This window comes from Carassius carassius, chromosome 47 (assembly GCF_963082965.1).
Source record: "Carassius carassius chromosome 47, fCarCar2.1, whole genome shotgun sequence".
Taxonomy (NCBI): domain Eukaryota; kingdom Metazoa; phylum Chordata; class Actinopteri; order Cypriniformes; family Cyprinidae; genus Carassius; species Carassius carassius.
The window spans coordinates 6,107,801-6,115,796 of record NC_081801.1 but is presented as its reverse complement, the minus strand read 5'-3'; positions in this window follow the sequence as shown (position 1 = coordinate 6,115,796).

Sequence of the window (7,996 nt, the reverse complement as noted above, 5' to 3'; positions counted from 1 at the left end):
TAATCCAAACAGCCCAATATGTAGATCCCATATGACAGTATGAGCCATCTGAGAGTCCATACATCACAGAAATCATGAAGATAAATGCTTTATTAGATGCAATAATGGTGAAAGAAAAGACAGAAATTCGTCAGGGCACCAAGGCGGTGGTGAAGGCTAGAAGGTTCTTTGAAAAGCATGTTAATTACAAAATTCTTATGCAGTGTGTTCCTCTGAAACCTCTCCTCATACTGTCTGAATTTTCAAAGAGTAGCTGTCAAAATGTTCATGCATTCAGTTCTGACATTTCAGTAATGAATCATTATCTATTAATGCATAAATATTAACAGATAAAATGAATTAGTTAAATCATTGATGTGGATCAGAATCAACTGGGAGGTTTCATAATTATGGACAGCATGAGCTTTCAGGACAAACTTGAGTTATTGGCTATCTATGTATGTCTGTTTTGTTTAGTTTCAAGCTGAGGAATTTGTATTTATTTATTTATTTTCTTTTGCTTCTACATGGCTAAGTAATATTGAAGTTCTCAATTAGGTATCATTTAGGTGTTGCCAATGTTTCTGCTCTATAAAAACAACCACAAATGAGACAGTTGTTAAGCACAGAGCTGTAATGTTCATGCAACATAGTTAATATAATATAAAATGCAGTATTGGGTATTGGCAAAATCTGAGAATGTTAGACAGTTTTTAGGTCTCTTTTGAGACCGTAAAGGAGAAATATGTCAGGTTACTGAGATATCTAATTGTAATCTAATCTAATTGTACAGCAAGCTTCATTCATCTCATTGTAGAAAGATTTAATATATTCAAGAGACATTAATTGTGATTCTTCTTTCATAACATAAGCTACAAGGTAATCTACATATTTATTAATTTTGTGAATTAGCTTTATTAATTGTGTATTTAACTTATTTAAATTAAAAATCGATTTATTTAGATTTCAATTATTTTTCTTTCATTTGTAGTTTGAGTAATTTTAGTATTTGAACTTAAATGTATTAATTTCATTTAGTTCCTTTTTTTATTTCTGGTAAAGGTTCCAAGTTAAAGAAATGAAACTGAATTAATTAATGAAATTTTATTTTATTTCTGCTTTATTTCAATTAGCAAAATAAATAAATACAAAGAAAACAAAAACTATTTTTAAAAGATTGTTTATAAGATTGAATCCTACCGTACTATTTAAGACTTTATAGTTTTATGTATCTTTTTTTTTCTTTCATTTTTTTCAATTTTCATAGAACCTTTAGAGTAAACAAGCAAGATGTTTTTAGCACAGAAATATTCTAATAAATACACAAAAACATTAAAAAGCTGTTATTTTAAATTCTCTACTATTAAAATCTTCAACCTTTGCCTCTTGATCAGTGACAGTCTGCAGTACCTCAGCTTATATAGAGCAGCTAGTGTAGCTAATCATCATGCTTGACATTGCCTGTCAGAGTCATATGTTATATTGTACATAACATAACCAGCATACCAAATGAGAAGTCTGCAAAAATAACACTAATAAGAAAATCATTAAATACTACTCCGTTGACCTTTTAAAATGCTGGCTTCTCAACTTCTTTCCCTAAATCCCCAGGTTATTGACTCGGCCGCTTCCTAAACGTTACTTGTAAAAGTGTGGCAGGATAGATTTTATAGCACCCGCCTTTTCCTAACCTTGCCAGGAGGGCCTGACAGACGCTTAGCATTAACGATCTTCAGAAAGGGATCCAGAGACATTGTGCTTCTTGTCACCCAGCTTGTGGGCCACTCATTCCGCCCTGGGCTTGTCTAGCCCATGTATTGCTCTCTCTACTTCTTTCCTCTTTCGACTTCCGTCCTCTGTTATTTATTTTTATTTTTTTAACCATAACAGTCCACAACATCAATATGCATAGACCATGACAGCGTATGACCCACATGTCATAGTCAATCAGTAACTAACCGCTCTAAGATAATAAAGGATAGGAAAGAGCACAGTGCAGATTGTTGAGTCATTGTATGTAACTATCACAGTTGATAGATGCTGTTATTTAAGGGGTTAAATGGGTTTGATTTTGAAATAGGAAGTGGCGGTTGACCCTAATTGCATGCATCGGCTTATGCCACCTTCTTACCTGTCTCCCTGGCACCAGAGTCCCATATATCAGAGAGATCTCAGCGTATGCTCCTCTGAGAAGTAGGTTATTTGGCCAGTATAAATCACTACAGTCATCATTGCTGTATTATGCCGCAGATGAAAACATTAGCTGATCCCTAGAACATCCAACTCTTTGGGTAACTGCTGGAATAGTGCTGTTGGTAAATGTTTGTCAGGTTTTGCTGTGGCCTAATATTGTTAATATTTAGATTTTAAGGACTGTGAGATGTAACTGAGATAAATGGTGATGAAAACTAGATTGTTGCATTGGAAAATATTAGTATGCTTGCAGTGATGTTGGAGTTTGCCTTAAAACTCAGTGGCATTGCTAGTGTATTCTGGATGATCACTACAGTATTTTGATGCAGTTGATTAGGTTTTGTGAATGGTTGTTAGGGTGTTGCTAGATCAAGTCTTTGTAATGAGCTCTAGATGGATTTTTTTAAAACCTGTTTTAGCATCTGTTGAGTAAAATCTGTCTGTCTAATGCTTTGGAAAATATTATCGATATCCTTAATTTGTACTATTTAAAGTATCATCACCTGAGAAATGAACTTGCATAAGATAAGGTTTTTTTTTTTTATTTTAAGTTTTGTTTTATATTTGTTTTAGCCTACCTACATCTAACCTGATCTCACAGGAAAATGTTACTAGTTTACGAGGTGGTTATTTTGTGTGAATTCATACAATGTGAATCATGCAAAAAATGAAGGTCAACAGCTAAATATAACTGTCAGATCGTAAAAAGATTATATAAAACATACTACTGAAAGCATACAGATTACTAGTTCACCTAAACATAAAATAGTTATGTATTTACATGAGATTGTATTGAGCAAACCAGTTTGCCAATGGGATAAGAAACTTAGATTAATAATGTATATTTTCTAAAACTTTAAAGATTTTGCTTCTAAATTACATTCTCAAGATATTTTTACTGTAAAATAAGGCAAAATATATTTCTAAATTATACAGCTAGTAGGACCAATAGTAACAGTGTTGCTTACATTAGCAAATACTATTAATTAAAACTAGTTTTCCAGATCTTTTTTTTTTTTTATGAGAAAAAATTGAAACATAAAAACCAACAGAGTGAAATTTGGTCCAAATCTAACTCTAATATCACCATAGCATCCTCTAAAGGCAAATTTTAGGTTCTTTAATTTTCATTCCACACTGTGCTGTATTATTAAACAAAGCCATTAGACCTTTTAACCAGCTGATATTGTCTGTCTGCAAGCAGCCATAAGGGTTAATAACCATGGTGTGATGTGAGGCTGCGGATCAGGATGGAAGCTGACCAGCTTTGATTTTCTTTCATCTTAAATGGCTGTTTAGCTAATTAAAGGTCTGGGTGTTGTTCTTTCCCATGATTTTTGGCATTACTGTTTCCTTCTGGATGTCAGGTCGACTATTTTGCTAATGATGCCAATTAAAAGAAAATATAGCAAATCTCAAGGATTAGCATTCTGCTGGGAGGGAAAGGGGGCCTTGACTTTGGTGTCATTCTGTCTGTAGTATCAAAGCACAAAACAGAGGCCCGCTGTCGTCAGGAATGCCACATGCTAATTAAGAGCAGATACATTCACAGGTTAAGTACTGAGGGGACTTGGAAACATAATCAGCTAGAATACATTATTACCTCGCAGTGATCAAACACCTCTAATATGTTCCCCAAGCAAACGTGTCTAACAAAGGAGCCTTTCCAGACTCTAGCCCGACTCCCTGGAGTTCAAACATTGCCATAGAGACCAAATGTTCCGAGATTGCCATAGCGACCTACTTCCCACTGGTTGAGGGGAGTACTCAGGACATCATCAACGTGGCTGCTGTAATCATCACTGCTGCAGACATATCCTTGTGATGGTCGTGTTCGCAATTACCCAGCAGACTGTCATCAACGCAGCCCAGGGCTTGGCCCGAGGACAACCCAAGTTCAATGGCACGCATTTAACGGCCATCAGCATTGCAGCACACTTTGAGCTCATCAGCTTTGAGAAAAATAAAACCCGGCGTAATGATTCAGTGAAGGTTTTAGGGGCTGCTCTGTGTGTGAGCTGTATACAGGGCAGAAGACATGGTTATCTGTTTTTAGAAATGCTCCATATTGTATTAACGGGGCAGGTGTTCTTCCACTAGGGGGCACAGTCTCACTCTGGGGAAATTCCTCCAACAGTCCCATCTGATTACTTTGTACAATGAGGAAAAACATACTTGATGGATCTTCCATTTATATGACTTCCATCTGTCAAATCAGTTAACAAATTTGCACTAATGGAGCAAACTATCTTTTTTTTTTTTTTTAAGTGGTGTTGCTTGGTGGTGGTATGCGTAGAGTGGACGGGGTTCCGGTGAGACACGGACATCCAACGCAGAAACACACAAGAAAGCAAAGCATAGGTCACAAACATGAAACAACGCTCTCACAAACACAAGACGCTAGACAAGCCAATATAAAGGGATGAGTAATGAGTGACAGCTGTTGCTGATGACAATTAACGGAGACGCCCACAAACTAATCAGTGCTGACGCTTAACACACAGACTTCACCCACAAAGTGCAAAACCCAGAGATCACGGTTTACCAACCGTGACAGTGCATACCAAAGACAAAGCGAAGATATTTATTTTATCATGCATTACTGCTCCAAGCAACTCGTTTAATTTTGGGTTTTGCTTGCCTTCAATCAGCATAACACTTGCTCTGACACCATTACTGCTAACCTTATATCCAAAACTAAAATCTTAGCTTGTCTTCTAACTTAAATGGAAAATGGCATGTCATTTTTTAAATCATAAAAGCAAACCACAATACTGACTGAATCAAGAGTGAAATTATATACACCAAAAAGAAAAACTTGTTAATTAAACTTGTTAATCGATTCATGGTGACCATCTTGAAAAAAAGAGGACTAAATAAACATACACACTACCATTCAAAAGTTTGGAATAATTGCAATTGATATATACAATTTATATATAAATATAATTGATTGAAGGCTTTTATGCTCACCATTTATTCCTGTGATACAAAGCTACATTTCCATCATAATATATGATAAGTAATAATTAATCAAGGACACATTACATTGATTAAATGTGACAGTAAGGACATTTATAATGTTACAAGTTTTTTTGATATAAAGGATAAATTTATATTTATCAAAGAATCCTGAAAAATATGTATCTTGGTTTCCAGAATAATACTTTATACTAACTATATGCATGATGATTATTAAGTATTAATATTATTATTTATATGACTACAGCCCCCCCCCCCCAATCTAGTGCAGTTCTAGGAGGAAAATGCTATCAATAAGCTGATTCTTTTAACTAAAAGGTGGAGCTTCCATTCCTACAGCTGCAATATTGAGCGTTGCACTAGTTTTTCTGTGTGGTCCGTCTCCTCCTCATACTGTCTATGCTGAAACGTGAATCATGGGCCGATTCTGTAGAACTAATTTTAGCCTATGATATTAGCATACGGTGAGAGCGAGCTTTAGGTGGTTATTGGACTGACATTAGCTGATCAGGAAAGATCTGAGCACTGACTAGCAGAGATGACAGGTGAGACAGTAGTGCTGGCTGCCAAGCTCAGGACACCAGGGACCTCGACGAATGAAAGTTATCTAATCCAGGAGAAGAATATAAGAAAGCAGGAAGCAGCCAGAGGGCCTGACAGCCACTCTATCTGTCTGTTTCTATCCTACTCTCTAATTTCCTTCCTTTCTCAAGGTTTCTGTTTCTCAAAATGGTTCTTGTTCGCTCTCATATTTGCTGGCTTTCTTTTTAGGAGTCTAACTTTGTGTCTGATTCTGACTACACTTCTTCCTTACATCCTGTACGTCACCATAGTCTCAGCTCTCCACCTGATGGCACCCATCACTATCGGCCCCCCTGACCCAGTGAAATTAGGGGCACTGAGGGAGATGAGTTTGGTTTGAGCAGTAGACCAGGGTTAGGGGACACCAAAGCTACCTGACAGGTTACTGTCTCATGGAGGCAAATCCTCTGCCGTGATATTTATCCTGACTTTGTGAAGCAGATTAAAATTGTGGATACTATCTTATGATGCCTTAGCTGAATTGTGTTATGCCAAGCTAGCAGACAGCAGTGTCAAAAGCCAAATAGCAAAAAAAGAGGAATGTGTTTGCCTAGTGCATTTCTTTGGTTATGTGTGTGTATTGAAAAAGTGACATTTAGTACATTTCTAAAGAATATAAGAAATGTATATAATTTTATATAATTAAACCACAAAATATGCCACAAAAATGTGAATATGAATGTATTTGCATTTATATAATGAAATATTATAAAGTAGTATTTATAGTGTTTTTCTATATCTATATTATGACTGTCAAATGATTAATTGTGACTAATCGCAAACAAAATAAAAGTTTGTGTTTACACAATATATGTGTGTGTACTGTGTATTTTTTTTATTTACCTTTTATTTTACCAGGTGATGTCCCATTGAGATATTCAAATCTCTTTTACAAGGGAGCCCTGGGGCAACAATTACACAAGTTACACAGAATCACAAACATGGACTCAACAAACAAAACAGATTTACAATACATGTTAAATCATTTAAAATGACATAATAGGGTTATTAAAAACATGTGCATTGTTCAAATTTGGAACGTTTAAGTGATTGTTTAAATTGTTCAAGTGGAATAAAACAGAAAGCTTCAAAACTTTTTGGAGCAAATTCCAACACCAAGGAGCAGCATAACTAAAAGCAGTCTTACCAAATTCAGTTGTTATACGTGGGGTATTTAGAGCCAGAATGTTAACGGAGCGGAGATTGTAAATGGAATGATTCCAGGTCAACAAATTGTTAAGATAGCTGGGTAAATCACTGTAATAGCTTTGTAAATAAAAATATGTCAGTGGAACCATCTACGCAGACCTAAAGAGCTAAAACCAGTCACCTCATAAAGACAACAGTGATGCATGCGTGACTTGGCATTAATAATGAACCGTGTTAAGTGTGTGCAGCGTGGTAGAGGCAGCATGCATATACTGTAAATAACATCACCATAGTCTTGAGACTGGTAAGAAAGTTGCACTGATCAATTTCCTCCTAGCTTGGAGAGTAAAACAGGATTTATTCCTAAAATAAAAGCCAAGCTTTACTCTCAGCTTTGTCACTAATTTATCAATATGAACTTTGAAGGTTAGCTTTTCATCAATCCACAGACCAAGATATTTATAAGATGAAACATTTTCAACACTTCCCATCCAGTGTGGAGATGGCTAAGGTGGTTGATGAGGGTACTGTGCGAGAATTTGTGAACTGCATCACCTTAGTTTTACCAGCATTTAATACCAGTCTAAGTTCAATGAAGGAGGCCTGTAATAAATTAAAAGACTGCTGTAATGATTGATAAGCTTGAGCTAGGGTGGGGGCAGAACCATATATTACTGTGTCGTCTGCATTTAGGTGTATTTTGCCATTGTCTGCTTCAGAAGCAATGGTGTTTATGTAGATGGTAAATAGGACCGGACCAAGAATAGACCCTTGAGGGACACCTCGCCGGACCCCCTGTGGGGCAGAACTATGCCCGTCAACAACTACAGTTTGAGTTCTGTTGGCAAGATAGTTTCTGAACCAATCAACTGCCTTAGTGCCCAAGCCAATGTCCCGGAGCCTCTTAAACAGGATACAGTGATCGACTGTGTCAAAGGCATTTGACAAGTCGATAAACAGGGCAGCACAGCTTATCTTATTGTCAAGGTCGCAGATGATGTCATCAAGCACCATGACAGCTGCAGTAATAGTGCTATGCTTGGCCCTAAATCCTGATTGTACCGGGCTAAGTATGTTATGGTTTAGCAAGAAGCCCTTAAGTTGGGTGTTT